The sequence below is a fragment of the Alligator sinensis genome, unplaced genomic scaffold (genome assembly GCF_000455745.1).
Source record: "Alligator sinensis unplaced genomic scaffold, ASM45574v1 scaffold54_1, whole genome shotgun sequence".
NCBI classification, from domain to species: Eukaryota; Metazoa; Chordata; order Crocodylia; family Alligatoridae; genus Alligator; species Alligator sinensis.
The window spans coordinates 1,720,446-1,739,321 of NW_005841962.1; the positions used below are offsets into that span (position 1 = coordinate 1,720,446).

General features: G+C 43.8%; 1 protein-coding gene and 1 long non-coding RNA gene across 13 annotated transcripts in view; one reads left to right on the forward strand and one right to left on the reverse strand.

Moving 5' to 3' along the window:
• The window catches only part of TMEM108 (transmembrane protein 108), a 273,408-nt gene that overhangs the window by 216,047 nt on the left and 38,485 nt on the right, over window positions 1-18,876 (forward strand). The gene's annotated exons all lie outside the window — the stretch shown is intronic.
• The window catches only part of LOC102386335, a 113,707-nt gene that overhangs the window by 3,836 nt on the left and 90,995 nt on the right, over window positions 1-18,876 (reverse strand). The window contains exons 3-4 of one of the 5 annotated variants that reach the window (XR_323452.2): window positions 12,774-12,841; window positions 6,132-6,203 (exon numbers count right to left, since the gene is read on the reverse strand). The exons of 3 other annotated variants lie outside the window; for them this stretch is intronic. This is a non-coding gene — a long non-coding RNA (uncharacterized LOC102386335). Of the gene's footprint in view, window positions 1-6,078; window positions 6,204-12,773; window positions 12,842-18,876 lie in introns of all 5 variants that reach the window. One more of the 5 variants, XR_003093290.1, reaches the window with a different exon arrangement.

The following is an 18,876-nucleotide window of genomic DNA, read 5'->3' on the forward strand; positions in this document are numbered from 1 at the left end:
CATCAGTGCTACTGCAGCGTGACAGCTGTGGTGCGTCTGGGACCTCCTTACCAGCTCTGGTGGCTGTGTCGGAGACACAGCAGGATATCCTATTAAAAATATGAAGGGAACTGCCAGTCAGCCTGAAAAAAACACAGCTTTGTGTGTGACAATTTATTCACTCCAATATTACAACAAAGGAGCGGGAGTGTCACTCGGGGAAATCTGCATGCCCTTGTTCCTCTTCAGTCCCCTTCCTGCTCAAGCTTCAGTAGTCCATATTGCAGCCTCATGGATTTCCATACCACACACCGCTAGCCTTAGTGCAGCAATGAGACACAAAGTGACTGCATATGGCACTGGCAGCCAAATCTCCACTGGGCACACAGTTTTATGATAGGATTCTGTCTGGAGACTACTTTGGGGAGGGTGAACAATTAATTGCTAATTAAACATGGCTTTAGGCTATGGTCACAACTCCTCTGAGAAGATGATTAAAGGCAAATATATAGGTGTATCCTCTGTTCAGGCAAAAATAAAAATCCCTATTACTGTGGGGAAGAGAATGCTTACTTAAGGGGTGTATGATGAAGGATGATGAGCACTTATTAGGTATGCAAAAGAAGCTGCAGGAGGATTTTCCTGCGTTAAATTCCAAGGGCCACATTCTGCTTCCACCAAAGCTATTAGTGACTTCAAAGTGAGAAAAATCAACCCTTTAGACTCTAGTGCTTTTCTTTATAAAAGTACATTTGCATCACCTGCAGGAAGCAGTCTCTCTGACTAGGTATCCTACTTATTCCCTTTGCCGCTGTTAATTTTTAAAGATAATTGTGTTTGAGAAGAGTACTCTCCCTTCCACTTCTGCATCAGCTGCATTCTATAGTGTAGTGAAACTGCATTGGTATGTCATGTATGACCTCACAGTCTATTGCCAAGGTAAATTTCTATGACTTCACTAATGGAATAAGACAGCAACAAAGGAGAGTTGGAGGGGCAGACCTTTTGCTAAATAAAAGTGCTAAATCCTGGCTTGGATCACACTGGTATAAACCCAGAATTAGTCACTGAAGTAAGTGGAGTGATTCCAGATTTAGAGTATAATCTGAGAATGCTGAACAATGGGTGAAGTTCTGTACATGACGTGAAACCAACTGTCATAGAGAGGTGTCTGGTTGTGCTTGTTCAACCTTTGAATGAGGGTCAAATCATACTAGTAGCTTGTGCCAGAACCTTGTCAGTCTAAGGACTCTGCTGAGAGGGAGTGGACTTTGTGGTGCAAGTGGGATTTGCAAATGCCTTAGGGTGGTATTGTCCCATCTCTGGGCCTGGGCCAAGCAATCCAAGGGCATTGCGGTGGTTAATGTGATAGTTATACAGAACTCCCATCTCTCATTCCTGTGCCCTGTGTCACACCATCCTTCTCTCAGGACAGTTATGACTTAAGCAAAGTGGTGGAAGGGACAAGTTAGCATCAGGAGAAATGCTAAAGAAAAGAAGGTGCTGCAGAAAAAGTAAAGCTGGCTGTTATACAGATCAAGATTTAAAACTGAATTCCTTAACTGCAAGAGTCAGTCTGTCTGTTCTGACACAGCCTACGGGTCAGGGCAGCACAGTCCCCAGCATGTCCTACACATCCTGTTAATCTTCACAGTGATTATGGTAGACTGGGACAATAGTGCCCTTGTAAAGGTAGAGGAGGTTTAAATTAGAGGAGAGCAAAACAATTATAAAACAAGAACCAAACCAAAAGCCTGATCCAAAATGCATTAACGTCTGAGATTCCTTCCATGGATTTCAATGGGCTCTTGATGAAACGGAAAGCTTGGCACTTTTCCTTTCCAAAATCTGAATCTTCTTAACATTGGAATTCTTTATATTAAAACAAGACTTTTCCCTCCCATCTCTGACCACTCCCAGGTCCCTGGCTGCCTCTTGTCTTTACTATGGAGAGAACATGAGGCTCCCTGTCCCTCTGGAGCTCTGCTTGCCCATTTTACTGTGTAGTACAATGTGAGGCTCCTGGAAAGGGTTCTCACCCACAATAAGTTCTCCTTAAACAAAATAACCTGCATGTATATCATAACTGCAAACTGTTTGAAGCAGGGACTGTCAACTGCTCTGTGAGGTTGAGTGAGGTTTTGCTCTTGGCTGGCCTTTGGGAACTCTGCACACGATTAATAATAATCTGGTTTCTGACACTGCCTGGCTAACCCTTGTGGAATGATGTAGTTAAAACATTATGGTTCTGAGCGTGTGGACAAAATAGGACTTTATACCCACAAGCAATGGTGGATTCAGTTCCCAGGCCACAGGAAAGCTTCTGTCAGTGTATCTCCTGAAATTTATTGTCACTTTACTTCCTCTCTTCTCTCCACCCATTCCCATTTCCATCATGGACTATTCTGGTATGATTTAGCTTCAGGAGCAGGGCACCCAGATTGCAGGAGAGGATGGAGCTAATTGTGTACCTAGCTTGTCTGCATCTTCTTGATTCAAAGAAAGATGTTAACTAATGGACTCTTTCCTGTGAATCAGATGCTGTGTTTTAATTGAGATAGTAAGGCTACTGTTGTAAGCTCTTCCCATATGCTGTGCTAAAAACTGATTAACGTGGCCATCATTTGGAATGCTTTCAGATCAGCAGCAGAGTCTTTTTTTAACAGACACACACAATATTACAAAAATATTTGCAATAGCTAACGTATTTTCAGTCAGGTCTAAGGCCTCAGGCAAACCCTAGATTTATTACCTCTGTCATGTGTAAAATACCTTCTCCATACCTCGCATCAACCTTCCTTCAAACTAGAAATCTGCTTACATTTTATGCCATATTACATTGTAGTCATTTACTATCTATATGCATTATATTCTTGCATAGGTTTAAATGTTAAAAGGCAACTTTTATGCTATCGATGGGGGGAAGGACTATGTATTAGCAAAACTGCTGTCATTTATTACATCACTTCAAAGGCAAGTGTGGCTGAACTAACTAATCCATTACAAGTGGGGTAGTACATCATCCATTATTTGCTGTATACTAAATCAAGCCAGTGGCTCAGGAGAGGTAGACTTACGGATTTCATGTGTGGTAAAGTGTAGCAAATGTGCGGTTGTGGTGAGCAAGATTAATGTTAATATTTACTATTCTGCAGTGGTTGCAATACCTCAACCCTATTCCCTTCCTGCCATGCACACGTGGGCTCTCTCATTTTAATATATATCTCAGCTCTCAGCCACTTGCAGGCTAGTCAGCGGGGTGCTCCTGTACCTACAGACTAGCAGAATGGAAACTGAAAGAGAACTTGAGGAAAGCAGCTGTCTTAGGCTAGGGATGGACATTACATATAAACTGGTTATGTGATCAGAAACTGATTTAAACCTGTAACAGAACAGATGTTCAGTGCACATAAACCAGTTTGAAAATGGCTGAAACCAGTTTGAGATAAACCTGGTTGAATGTAGTATCAGACTTAACTGATTTGGGTCAAACCAGTTTATGCAATGTCTGTCCCAAACCCCTTGCTGGTTTAGGTTAAACCAGACTCCCCCAGCATCCTGGCATGCTCTCTGGGCTGGGCAGGGCTCTCTGCTCCATAGCAGAGCTGGCCCCTCCCCTCTGCTCCCTGGCTGGAGCTCGGCAGAGACTGCAGGAGTCTACCTGGCTTCCCCCTGCTCTCCCCTCCCCTCCCCCCTGACTGCTAAACAGTGATTCCTGGTCCCCTCTGCCTTACACAGACACCTCTCAGCATTAGCTATCAGACCACACGCTGGCTACGGTCTGTGTCAGACAGGACAAAGGCAGAATCAACAGGTAGCTGGTAATTAGGGCTGTGCGAAGCTTCAGTCCCTGATTCAATCTGACAGAGATTCGGCCCGATTCGGTGGCCAAATCTCCAAATCGAATCGGAACCCTCCGAATGGATTCGGAGAGATTTGGTAAGATTCAAAGATTCAAATATAGACACAGCTTTAAATGTTTTTTCTACATACCTCAAGATACCAGGTGGCTCGTGAATGCTGCGATGTTGGGGTGGATGGAGCATCCCACAGGACCATGGAGGGCTCCCCAGCATGCTCGGCAGTAGATCCAGAAGTGGACCAGAAGCACTTCTGGTCCCCTTCCGGGTCCTCCGGGCAGCATGCAAGGAGGCCCCCATGTCCCCCCCCCGACCCGGCTTGGTGACTGGTGCCTCCTGGGTTTGGGGGGGCACCAGGGGTCCCCCGATGGCCAATCGCCGAGCTGGGGAGGTGTGGGAGGTGGGGGCCAGCATGCTCGGCGGCAGATCCAGAAGTGAACCGGAAGTACTTCTGGTCCACTTCCGGGTTCGCTGCTGAGCACATGGGGGGGCCCCCTGAACTCCTGTGGAACGCTCCATTTGCCCTGGCATTGTAACGTTCATGAGCTGTGGCTGGTACCTCGAGGTATGTAGAAAAAACATTTAAAGCTGTATCTATGGCCGAATCGATGATTCTCTGAATCAGCATCGATTCTTCAGATTGGGATTTGGCTGAATCAAATTGGGGACAGTGATCCAAATCAATGAATCAAATCACTGTCCCCGATTTAGGCTGAATCAGAATCCGAATCGAATATGGCCCGTTTCACACACCCCTACTGGTAATGTCCCTCTGTTGTTTTCTTAATGGGGTGATAAACACTGAGTTGGGGTGATAAACACAGTGTTATCAATTCCCTGCTGGGCTGGTCAGAAGGTGGGGGGAACCCCTCCCTAATTAGAGCATCCCTAGCCACATACCCCCTCAGCTCAGCAGTGTGGAAGGGAAGGGAGGGCTGCTCGAGTGCCCCCCATCTTCTAGCTTCAGCTACTGTAGACATGTGCCTGAATTTCTGGGATGTCCGTGCAGTTACAAACTAATTCAATCTAGCTAGGTTAGACTAACCTGCAAAGATTGAATCAATTCAGGCTTAGGCTTTTTGAATGTCCTAGCCACATACCCCCTCAGCTCAGCAGTGTGGAAGGGAAGGGAGGGCTGCTCGAGTGCCCCCCATCTTCTAGCTTCAGCTACTGTAGACATGTGCCTGAATTTCTGGGATGTCCGTGCAGTTACAAACTAATTCAATCTAGCTAGGTTAGACTAACCTGCAAAGATTGAATCAATTCAGGCTTAGGCTTTTTGAATGTCTGTCCTTAGCTTTATGGTACAGTATCTTAGGGTATGTGAGGCCCTTGCATTTAGATCATCCTAACTAGGATTAGTTTGATCTAAATGCCTTTGTGTGCAAATGTTCCAAGGGTTAAAATTAAGCCAAAAATGGCAGGCCTGATCTAAGTTAGTTCACCTGAGTAGTTAACTGTCTTAGATTGGGAATGGGTTAACCCAATCCAGTGAACATCTGTACATATTTGGAGTCCATCCCTGGGGCTAGGAAAGCCCAGCCACTTGCCCCAGGACCAGGGCTGTGCTCTTCCTACCCTCCCCACCTCTGACCCTGATTAGGCTACTTTTCTGTATCCCCAATCCCCTCACTGTGGGATGTGCAACCCTCCACCCCTGCAGACCTGCCATCCTCTGTCCTATCCCCACCTGCCTGCTTCTTCCTACTCTAAGTTATATAGCGGTCCCCATGTGACTCCTAACACCGGCAAACATCTGTACATGCTACTCCCAGTCTATGATCACGTGGCTTAAAGCAAGCTGCATAAACCAGGTGTGGTGAATGTTTGTACACACCCTTAGGGTCTTGGTTACTGGGAGTTAGGTAGCTGGGGAACAATGTTGACTGGTGCACTTTTGGCCCATACAAAACATACTGGAATAAGTGTGGGTCAATTTGGCTCCAAACTACTTGATCTATTCTACCACTTATTTATTAAATTCTAATAAATCTTGCTGTCCATGTGCTGTGAGCTTTTTGTGGCATCTGTTAATGTATACAGCTGTTCAAGCCACTGTCCCAGTTGCTCCTTCAACAGCCCATTGCACAGAATAGCACTAGCTGCAGCCTTTTTCCACTATGGAGGGGACAGGTTAGGCTTCCATGGCCACATAACAGGAGCAGGCCCTACTCTCCCTTGAGTTATTGCCAGACCTTCCACAGTCTCACAGGAGGGAGGTAAAAGGTTCCTTCTGTACCCCACAGACAGTCTGGTCCAAAAATGAGTGCCTTGTCTACTGTGCTGCCAGACCTTCATTTAATCGGATGTGTTGTCAAACCATTGCTGCTTCTTCACATGCTGTCTTTTTGCAATTGGATTTCCCTATTAAAAAATAAAATAAAGTAACATTCAAATGATGTACTAACCCAGTAACCACACCTTTTTAACGCAGCAGACAGTGTGCTATTGCAGCTAATTATGCCCCTGCTTACACTGAGGTTAAATGCTCATGGGTCATGGCCCGTTAAACATGTGATGGGTAATGGATCCCTCAAAGTACATCAGCCCTGCTTGATGCCAACCCTCACTATGTTGGAGGCCTCGTTCTCATGCCTTGTCTTTGCCTTGCTGTCAGCAGCAGCACATTCCAGTGCTGCTAAATCCAGGCCAGGACTTAGGTAGACTCAGCGTGGCAATTCTGAACAGCTGAGGCTATTACAGCCACAGAGACTCACAGGGCCAACTGCTTTAATAAACAGACCCTTAGTATTTATTTCAACTGAGTCCTGTGCCTTCTCTACCAGGACAGATCCCAGGACGGCTCTAATGAGCATTTGTCCTCTGACACACAACATTTGTTCATACCCTTTACATCTTAAACCAGCTGCTGGTAACCCATTATCCATGAACTCACTCTGTCTATTGTCCATCTGTTCTTCTTTCCCTTTTACATGTTTTTTTTTTCATTTTAAAAGATGATGACCCTTTCCCTGATCCCTAGGTGGGGCTCCATCTTTTTCTCTTCTGTTTGTTGCTATTATTACACTACATTGTTGTTGTCCACATTTATAATGTGTTTTTCTAATGAAATTATTCTAGTTCTCTAAGGGCTGTGGTAGTGGGTCCTTTATAAATTATATTGTTTTGTTATTTTTAAATGAAAGCTCTGTGTAGCTGGTGAAAGCTAAATCTCCTTATTAAGAGCTCTGCCTTGTGGAGCTCTTATGTTAGCACAATATCTTAAATGGAAACTGTGTGCTTACACCTTGGGGCACACAGCAACCCATATCCGAAATGGAACAGTATCACTATTACAGCTAATTTTCCAAATAGAGACCATGTAACAGGTCAACTGTGCCCACTGATTTTGACACATTGCAGCTGCATAACTGAGAGCCAAATATACCCCTCTTGGCACACAGCAGTGCAAGCGTGAAGCTGCTTCTGAGTCCTGACAGCACAAAAGGCTTTTCATACCTTTTATTTTAGAAATATTCATAAAAAATGGGAGAGTAGACATGTTTTCAAAGGCTAGGGACAGACATTAAAAAATCCTGAGCCTGAATTGATTCAATCTTTGCAGGTTAGCCTAACCTGGATAGGCTGAATCAGTTTGTTAACTGTACAGACATCCCAGAAATGCAGGCACATGGGTGCAGTGGCTCAGGCTAGAAGTGGGGGGGCAAGAGGGGCGCTAGAGCAGCACTCCCTTCCCTTTCACAGTGCGGAGCTGAGGGGGGCATGGTCAGGCCATGGCAGGATGCTTTGATTAGGTTGAGCAGACCAGCAGGGAGTTGATAACACCGTGTTTATCACCCCTAACTCAGTGTTTATCACCCCATCAGAAAACAAAGCCTCTTTTCATTAGTTCTTCTTAAACAGCTTTTCCAAGGAAGGAACAGGGGGACGTTACCAGCTACCTGTTGATTAGTTCCAAAAAGGCCTAAGTGGACACAGTCCTGTCTCCCACAGCACAGACCGTAGCCAGCATGTGGTATGCTAGCTAATGCTAAGAGGTGTCTGTATAAGGCAGAGGGGAGGGGGGAATCCCTGCTTGAGCTGGGAGTGGTAGGGAGGGGAGCAGGAGGAAGCCAGGCAGATCCTGCTGTATGTGCAGTCTCTGCTGGAGCTGCAGCCAGGGCCCAGAGGGAAGGGTCCAGCCCAGCTCTCTGGAGCAGAGAGCCCCACCCTACCCAGCCCAGAGAGCATGCTGGGATGCTTGGGGATTCTGATTTAACTTATACCAGAAAGGGTTCTGGGACTGACATTGCATAAACTGGTTTGACCCAAATCAGTTAAGTCTAATACTATATTCAACCAGGTTTACCTGAAACTGGTTTTTAGCCATTTTCAAACTGGTTTATGTGCACTTAATGTCTGTTCTGTTACAGGTTTAAACCAGTTTCTGATGACTTAAACCAGTGTATGTTTAATGTCTGTCCCTAGCCAAAGAGCCCTTTGGTTGCTATCATGTTCTTCCCTTCTTGCTTCCCACTTGTTTTATCCAAAACGTCACAAGGTTATGTGGCCTGTCTCCTCTTTTCGGCAAACATACATAGCAGTTGCCACCAAGTTGCCACTTTAGTGCTCACCAGGGTTTTCTGGAAGAGATTGTTCAACTGTGATATGAGTTTCTCCTATGACTCCCGAGCAGGGGTGGCCAGCCTGCAGCATGTGTACTACATGTGACAGGGACAGCCTGTGTGTAGCATGTGACAGATCAGGGAAGGGGCAGGCAAGCTGCAACACATTGACAGATGGGGCAAAAAGCAGAAACCAGAACAGCAGACTGAGCAGAAAGCACAGGGCAGGGAGGAGAAAACAGAGCAGCAGATTGGGCAGAGAAAGGAGATTGGAGTGGCACTTTGGGAGGATGCAGAGCTAACTTGTGGCATGCCTGCCAAAAAGACTGGCCCCACAGCACTAAAAGAAGGGTGGGCTGTCCTGATGTGCCCCAGGGAAGTCAAGCAAATACTGCTTGAAACTGTCCTGTGGTAAGAACTTGGAAATGGTGTGTTGTCATCATTGCTGCCTCTGATTGGGTACAGATAGGTATACAACAAAGCTGTGTTAAATGGGGATGAATTTTGAATTTCAAAATTTTCCAGCAGAAAGGGGGTTTTTGTTTTTACCTAGTGTTAAGATGCCCTTTTAGTTTTGTTACCTCATCCACCCACTGCAGTCCATTTGTTTGTCTCATCCACTTTTTATTTGTTGGGCCTTTTCTTTTTTAAGGCTGTAATTCAACAAAGAATTTAAGCACCTGCTCATGTGGTTAGACAAGCATATAAGTATCTGGCCAGCTCCTGGCCTTAGACTGTAAGCTTTTGGCATAGGATGCTTATTTATTGTGGCTCAAATTCAACAACATTTTAAAACATCTGTTTCATTTTCAATTAAATAATGAGGGTTAAGAATTTGCAGAAAGTTAAGCACATGCTTAAGTGCTTTGCTACATAGGAATGAATTGTACATTTCTACACAGCTTAACGCAGTGGGTCTCTCACCTGACTGGGGCTTCTAGACCAGTGATTCTCAGCCACAGCACCCTGAAGTGCTTTGAGATCCTTTCAAGGGTGCCACAGGATACCACACAATGTTAGCACTGTTAGGTGTGCAAACATGTTTCACAGGCTAAACTCAGAGATTTCAAATAGGATTCTACAGTGTTGAATACATGCTGACTTGTCTTCTTCTGTTGTTTGCAACAAAAAAATTACTATATTTTCCTGTAGTCAAAAATGAGTGCAAACTAAGAGGTGGCATTTTCTAAGGGATGCTTTGAGTCCAGCAAGGGATACCTTTTATGTAAAAAGGCTGAGAACCACTGCTCTAGACATTAGTACCATACGTCTGATGAATAATGATAAAAACAGTGGGTGAACTTTGCTAGCAGCAGCTCAGTATTTTCTGAGTGCAGTCTGGACTGAGACTGAGTGCGAAGGGCAGAGCTGCAACAGCTGGTTGGAGACAGGGTGGATCTGGCTGGGGTTTTAGACATTCCCTACAGTCAACTTGGTAAAATGCCTGACAGATGTAATGGACAAAAGCTGCCAAGGTGCCCAATCATTTTTCAAATGATAAGAGTAAACAGGGCTCAGATAAGGAAGAAGGAAACCATAGTACCAATCGCTGGCAGGCATGAAAAACCTGATAGAGTTAATTCCATGAATCAGACAAAATGACTAGGGATTAGTCCTGTGGGAATTACAATGGTTGCCTGCATTACCAGAACAGTTATGGTTAAGTTCCAGTTTTTAGCCCAAACCCCATTTTTCAATTGCTTATAATTATCTCTAGGAAATTCCATTTGGAATGCAGTGTACTTTCCAAGCCTGGCCAGAGCCAAAAGGTGAGTATTCTCAAGCCTCAGCAAAATCGCTTTGGCTGTTTTGAAGATATGTGGGTGTGAAAAGAAACCCACTTTTGTGTTTGTTCTAACCGAAATTTCTGTGCTCACAACTCAAAAATAGCTGACACTAGGAAATTTGAACTCACCTTGTTTCATAGTCCTCACCGATGAGAGAGAAAATAATTCATATCTGAAGAAAATCAATTCAATATTTTTAGAGTTACGGACTTTAAATGTTCAAGGCCAAATTCTGCTTCAAAGCACATTAATGTAACTCCACTGTAACTCCAGTTGGAAAGCAGTGTCTTGGCACATTTTGTATATATGTATTAGGATATCTGTTTCTTCTTCAACAACTTAGGTTAGGGACAGAATTTACACATAAACCAGTTTAAGTGATCAGGAACTAATTTAAACCTGAACTGGTTTAAGATAAACCTGTTGAATTTAGTACCAGACTTAGCTGATTTGGGTCAAAATGGTTCAGGAAACTTCTGTTCCAGACCCCTTCCTGGTTCAAGTTAAATCACAGTCCCCCAGCATTTTGCACCCCTGGGCTATGTTGTGTTGTCTGCTCCAGAGAGTAGGGCTGGCCCCGCCCCTCTGCTCCCTAGCTGGAGCAATGAGGGCTGGCGAATAAGGGGCGGTGCAAGCCCATCTGGGAATGCAGCCCAGTCTGCAAGGTGGGGGACCCCTCCCGGCAAACTCCGTCTGAGGTCTAGGACCAGGGAGGGGAGTTAAAAACTCCTTCCCCTGCTCAAGCTTACTGCTGGCTGCACTTGTGGACTACAAATCCCAGAAGCACCTGGAAGCAGGAATAGGAAGTGATGAGCAATTCCACAGAGTCCTACAGATGTAATTCTGGACTGCAGATCCCAGAGACCTCGGGGGCAGCAGAAAGAGGAAGTGAACACACAAGTAGAGAGCTGTGCTGTAGCGCCCCCTGGTCTCTGGCCAGAGCCACTGCAGACATGTGGCTGCATCTCCTGAATCAAAGGTAAATCTTCCGTTTCAATTTAATCTGTACATCTTAGACTAACCTGCAAAGACTAAATCAATTTAGCCTTGGGCTTTTTGACTGTCTGTATCTAGCCTTAGAGACAGAGAGCAGGGCTATCAGATTCATTCTGTGGTGAAGGACAAATTCCACTTTTAATTGTGGTCCATGGATTTGTGTATGAATTAAGGCGTCTGTTCTATTTTGGTGAGCAGTAGATATTTCAGCAATATCAGTGAGTGGTTTGCATAAAGATCAAAAGTATAATATGGCCTTTGTGAGATTGAAAAGCTCAGTATCATCAACAGATGCACACACTGCACACCCCCATTTTGCCTCAGAGTGCTAGCCCTGGGCTGGGGTCTGGCAACACTCCTGCCCCTTGAGCAGTGAGCAGGGAAAGGGTGGGGAGCCTGGGAGAGTGCAGGCAGGGTTGGGGTTTACACCCCTTCCTAATCAGAGCATCCTGCTGGGGCCTGGCCAGGCCCCGCTCAGCTCAGTATTGTGGGAGGGAAGGGAGGGCTTCTCTAGTGCCCCCTAGCTTCTAGCCTGAGTCACTGTAGGCACGTTCCTGCATTTCTTCAGTCCAGAGGGGATGTCTGTATGATTACAAACTGGTTCAGCCTAGCCAGGTTAGACTAACCTGCAAAGATTGAATCAATTCAGGCTCAGGCTTTTTGTATGTCTGTCCCTAGCCAAAATGAATAGTGGTGAAAGAATGGAGAAGGGGATTCATCCAAATGCTAGACTTATGACAAGTAGGCTCTCTAAGGCATGACTGCTCCCCAAGGCCCCCCAAGGCAATGATCTACTTGAACTAACAACAAAATGCTACACTTTGGCCCTCAGGCTTGAGTTAATACCAGAATATATCAGTCTGGATTTTCATCCAGTTAGTGCTGAATTATTTTTCATCTTGTAATTTTAAACCAGACTTTTGTTTCTCAAATGTTATATATTTGAATTGTACCTGCATTTCTGGTGGGGTATGAGGTGTCTTGGGAATAAGCAAATATAATTTTTGGCTTTACCTAGCTTGGGGAAACATCCTTCCAAAAGTATTTATCTATTGTGAATTGTATAATATAAGTACTTTGAATGACTCTTTGCCACATGTACACATGATATTTATTACACTAGACAAGTTTGCCTTAAGGTTTTTAATAGAGAACCTTGCAGATCTTCTTGGAGCCAATAAAACAATGAGCCCGGGAGAAAGTGTCACTTTCTCCAGGATTTATGAGACTAGAGAATATTGTATAACAATACAGCAAAAGCTTTGTTATCCAGCACCCATGGGGAATCGGGGATGCCAGATAACAAAATATGCCGGTTACCTAAGAGGCTGCCTCTCTTGCTGTGTCTGGTGTACCACCGCCCGCCGCTGATGGGGGCAGAAGAGAAAGGGGAAAAGAACTGTTATTGTGGGGGCTTGGCAGCACAGGCTACTTTGCCCCAGGCCGTGGGGGCACGGTGAAACCGGAAGTGCCATGGTGGGCAGTTCCGGTTTCGCTTTCACCATACAAGCTGGCATGCCGGTTAACAGAGCATGCCGGCTTATAAAGTGCTGGATAACACGGCTTTACTGTATCAGGATACCTACCTTTTCACATGTTCTGTTCCTCTCCATTCTTTCAACCATGGCTACTAGGATTGCCAAGCTCTGACAAACTGAAACAGGATAGACCAGGATTCAACTTAATAAAACACTGTGTTTCCTCATATTTTTTTCTTTAAGAAGAAAAAGAATAGAAATTGCATATAGAAAGAAAAGCAGAACAATTAAAAACAAACAATAAACAATCTCAAGAAGGCCCAGCCAGATCCCCTGACAATTTTGATTTCAGTGATTATTTTTACTGACCCAAAGATTTCTTCCTTGGGCAAAAAGCAGCTTCAGGGTAATCACAGACACATCCTTAAAAGGGACATGAATGTAAGCCCTCAGGCAGCTGTCAAGCTTAAACTTGAGGAACTGGTTTGTATAACTGCCATCAACAAGCTTTTCTCATGTGGAAATCAGGTTTGATTAGATTAATTCTTAGGAATGAATGGGTAGTTCTTTTATCTTTAAAAGAAAATTACGACTGGCAATTTTTCCTTAAAATTAAATATATCATCTCACATTCCCCTTCCCTTATCCTACCAAATCATTTGCTGTATTCAGTACACTCTTTTAAATATGGATATTTAAAAGCTTTTAAAAAGGCACATTTTGACATAGTCCAATAAGTGTGCTTGCTCCAAGTTAGCACACTCATGATTTGCAGGTTTTTAGCATTATTGTTCTGCAATTCCAGCTTCAGGTATACCATAAACATTTTATTGAGCAATAAAGTGCCCTTGGCCTAGCAGTTTTCTATGTACTGAGCCAACACCTCAGCTTGTCTATGCTGGCATGGGTCCTTTAATTTCACTAGAGCAGATGACTTTTGCCAGCTGATCTGTTCAGTTGTTTTGAAAAGGCTGCAACAAGCTAGAGTCAGAAAACTGGACCCTCCTCATTTGTGGCACAGTCCAGTAGCATATAATGGCAAGTAGAAACCTCCCGATGCGCATCTCAGTTCATCTTCTAGAATTTCGAAGAGAGTGGTCTCGCTATCCTCTAGATATTTCCACAGGACAATTTTAAATGTGGTAAAAAGGAAATGACTCTCCGTTGGGAATGTTAAGAATCGTTTCCAAAGAGCCCACTTGATTACAACATTCAAGACATATATAGGCACATGCATCTGAATGAGGCAGGAACATTTTGCCTTATCCCCTCTGCTCCCTTAGGTGGCCGTCAGTTTGATATACATTGTACAACTGGTATACTGGTTGTGCCAGTGTGTACTGCTAGTACCCAGGAAAAACTGTGACAGATTCAGCCGCACACAGTCTACTCCAAAGCTCTTTTTGGCCAGGTACAGACATGACACTTTTATTGGTATAAGTGATCGGAAACTGGTCTATTATACCTGTAACAGAACAGAAGTTGGCATGCACCGGCTGGTTTAAAATGGCAGAACACAGTCTAAGATTTGCCTAGATTTTTAAGTTAGTCTAACCTGCCTAGGTTGAACCAGTTTGTAATAGGACAGACAGTCCCTCTGGACTGAGGAAATGCGGGCACATGCCTGCAATTGCTCAGGCCAGGAGCCAGGGGGTCCTCGAGAGTGCCCTTGGCTGCAGAGAACCTGTGCTGGGCAGGGGGGGCATGGCCAGTTGGGGCTGAACTGGCTAGAGAAGGGTTTAATTCCCCCCTCTCCATCCCACTGGCAGGGCCCCGGGCAGGGGTGGGCAGGGGGTGGAAGAGTGTGGGGTTATTCCCCGTTCTGCCCCTGGGGCACCACAGCCAGGTCCACCCAGTCCAGCCACAGCTGCCACTTGGTCTGTGCTCGGGGCCGCATCCGGTGGAATAAGCCCCCTCCTGCTGGTTTCAACCATTTTGAAATTGGTTTATGTGCACTGAATGTCCATTCTGTTACAGATTTAAACCAGTTTCTGATCACTTAAACCAGTTTGTGTGTAAAGTCTGTCCCTAGCCCCAAATTAAACTATGCCACTTACAGAAAACTGTGTAACTCTGATTCCATCTTGGGCTTTTTGACTGTCTCTACCTAGCCTTTCCCTCCAAACCACTATCCTGAAGCCTTTGGTGTGTGGAACAAAAGTACATTTCTATATAAACATAAATTTTAAACAGAAAAAAAGATTGGCGGCTATTAGAACCCAGCTCCAACAAATGACTCATGTTTCCCTTCAGGGTGCCTGGCTTACAGGTGACTGTTTTTGCAGGAATAGCCAAGAGGCTGTTCCTGCAGCCAGGAATGAATGGGGCACAGCAGTGTTGCCCCTAGGATTCCTTTTACCGGTGTTACCCCAAGGCTTGACATGGCCCCTTGTCCGATTTGGAATCAAGTGAACTTTTAATAGTAACCCCTAGGCTTATTACAATTATTCTTTCTTGTAATACAACCTGGCAAACGGTTAGTTTCTGGATTCCTTGTTGTTCAAACAAGAAGGCCAAGGCTGCTCCTGTCTCCCACACGTGTTCCTTCATTTGTCCATCACTTTTGTAATTTCTCTCATCCCACATTGTCCAATCCCTTGACTGTGTGCCAAGCATTCCTTCTATGGTGCAGCAATCCCCTGGCACTGTGCCAGCCACATTCTTCATAGGGAAACTGCTGTCCCTTGCCCAGTCACAGCACTCACATCTCCCAGTGCCACAGAAGGCACTCTATTCAATTTTGTTGCTTAATTGTGGGAAGGCCTGGATTATGGCTAAAAGCCTTAGCGTAACTCAGTTTGCCCGCTACAAGCAGCACTCCTTTCCCCTCAGTCATGTATCTGATCCAGCCCTGCATCAGCAGCCCTGATAGACAGTGGCATCTTGCTGTGAAGTTACCTGTCCTCTACCTGCAGGTTCTCCTTGCATCAAAGGGATTTCCCCTAGTGCCAATATTATTGGTTTGATATTCCCTTACTATCTCCTGAGCTGTCTAAAAGTGGGGGAAAGCAATGAAGAATCTGTTTCTCTGTTAATGGAAGTTTTATATTCTCATATGCTAGCACAGTGCCAATATGTTTAGGTTTCCAGTAGTACTGTGTAATGTTTTGTTTTTAGAATCATCCATCATGTTTTTACTGAAATGTTTAAAATAACCGGTTATTAACCACAGGTTCAGCAAAAAGACTGTTTTACCATCTAGACTGGTTTTGTTTGGCTACTTTTGGTGAGCAAAAAGATTTTCAACACTTCCTCTAATTCAGAAACAACTGCATGGAATTTCCTTAAATTGCTCCTTCTTTTCCAGCCCTCAGGAAAAAATCACCTCAGGGCTGAGTCCAAGCATGGAAAGTTTCAGTCTAAATGAATAACTATTGTGAAATGTATGAGTCTTTTAAAACTACAGGGTTATTTTGAAAGCCAGATTTTGTTCATCACCCTAACTGTGTATCACACACATGGAATAGTTTGAAAGGTAAAGCTATAATTAATATGTTGCAATATATGTTGTATTTGGTCATCTTTGAGCCAAAGACTTCACATATAAAAGGCATCATGGAGATGAGTCTTTTAGAAATGACATTGGATTGGTTAGGGAATCTGATCCAAATGAAGAGAATGAAGCTAGATCCTGTTTTCCACCACATGGTATTGCCACGCAGCTTGGAAAATCGGTTGCTGCCTTTGACTCATGCATGTTTAGTAGATGATTTTTCAAGATACAGGCTGCAAAACACAAGTGGCAAAGTAAGCCCTGGTACGGAGAGACACAAGGGAGATCCTAAGTTGCCTGCTTATAGCCAGGCTGAATCTAGCTCAAGGAAATTAAAAATACAGATGGTAAGCTTTGGAAGGCCCCAAGCTACTGCCAATGAAACAAGACATTTATGTCTTGCTAAATATATTTTTACATAATTATCAGTGTATGGATTTGAATTGTGCAAAAGCCTTTAATGATGAGCCTCCTCTTGCGGATGTACAATAAAACAGGACTAATTGAAAGCATTAATTTATACACAGGCATAATTTGACATAGAGTTTCTCGTAAGGGATTTTTTTTATGTTGCCCAAGTGAGTACAGAGTGTTCACCAGTAATTTGCAGGCTCAAACTATATGCCTTGCTCAGACAAATCATTGCAAAGTGTCCCTGTTTCATTTTTTTTTCCTCCTTAGTTTTATTTCCCCAATGATAAATATCTCGGAACCAAGGTCATCTTAAGGAAATAGCTGTAATGCAAAAAAAAATGTTGCTGTAGGTGTTACTGTGCTTCTGGCCTTAGAGAGAATGACTGTACAGGTTCCAGCAGAGAGACTTCAGAATAAATGCATAGTAAATAAATTGAAACCCCAGTGACAGAATAGGACCCATTCTTCTCTATGCAGATACATATTTGGTTAGGACCAAATCAGTTGCACTCTTCCTAGGTTCATAAAAACCCTGACAAGACAATATATTTCATTCAGTTCCCTCTCCACTGAGCTTATGTGTGGCTAAACTATATCTTCAAGAAAGGCATCTAGTCTTGATTCAAAGACAGCAAGAGCTGGAGAATCCACTGCTTGTCTTGGCAGTTGGTTCTTGTGGTTAATCACCCTCATCACTGAAAATGTGTTCCTTATTTCTCATTTGAATTTGGTTTTGGGTTCCAGCCGTTGTTGCTATTTTCTATTGGATTGAAAGAATCCATTAGTGCCCCAGGACTAGTTATACACAGTATAAACTCACTGGCTCTCATGGAGCTGGTGGGAATCTGCACCAGCATTACTGAGGTCAGTCTTAGTTCCAGTGAATTTTGTTTGACATTGGCTTCAGCTGGTCTGGTCTCTCTCTAATATATTCTACGTCCTTCTGCTCATATTGATCCGAGTTAAGCTGATCACTTTATCTTAAAATTATGTCTTCTGTATAGTCTTTGTTTATATTCCTTCTGCCCTATACCTTGACCTTTACAAGGACAAAGGAAGTGGTAGTGATTGATATATTCACTTTGTCACTACAGTCAATGTTAATACAAAGTGTAATGTTTTCCTGCAGGTCTAGGGCTAGTGGGCCCCCTTAGCATTCTGCCTCTAAACAGAATTGCCTTTTTTCTATTGCACTTATTATGTGAATAATTTCACCGTTATGGTACAATGACAGCTGAAAACGCTTTAAGAAAATGAAAGGGAAAATGTACTAAGTGGAAGTGTGACAACAGGGCACTTCTATCAATAGTATTGTAACATTTTGAGGGAATGTAACATCTGATTGTCATGTAGCTTTTCTAACACGCAAGGGTATTGTATGTCCAATGAAATCTGAATGATGTTAATTATAATTGGTTCAAAAGGCTTGAACATGGAGTTTATAATTTGTAATTGGCTCTGCTGAGCTCCAGTTTCAAGGTTATGCTTTGCATATTAATAAATAAAACCTAATCATAGAAAACAGTATCAGAGCAACATAAACAATAAAAAAAACATTTTATTAGCTGTTTTGGGAGTGAAACAACCTCCCTGAACGCACTCTCATGTATATTTGTGCTTGCATCATTATTTTTTTTTTTAAATCACTGGTATTTGCAAAGTCTGCTGCCCCTGTGTTAAAGAAAGAGCTCTGAATTGTCAGACCTGGACAGTCAGACCTGGAGTGCACGCTAAGGGGCTGCTGGTATAACGATGTTGTTCCTGTGATGCACCAGGGTAGCAGTTTAAAGTAACTGCACTGAATGCTCCAGGTACATTGCTGACATTTCTGTAATTTCAATAGAAAATCAATATCATGCATCAGCACAGCAATTGGAGCACAGGGCTTAGGAGTAGATGGGCACCAGCACGTAGCAGACACCTCAATGCTTCATCCTAACAACACTCACTCATGAGAAACCCAGATTGCCTCAGGAAAGAACGTGATAATTCATTAGGTGTCACTGTTCAATTTGAAAGAATCTTAAAATAATAGCCAAACAAGATTTTAGGGGTCACCTTTCTGTTCTAGGCAGCATCTTTCAGGTATGATATAAAACTAACTGGAAGCCATTATAACAACAGCATGTTACACAAAAGGGATGTTTCTTGGGTAAACCTCAGAATTATGATTTATGTTCCCCTTCCCTCTCCCCCCTCCCTACCCCCAACTTCTGCTCCAGATAGTTGTGTAAAGCAGCTATGTAATGTTTGACAGTTGCCATGCTCCTGAAGACTAGATGGCTCAGGGGAATGAGTACAACA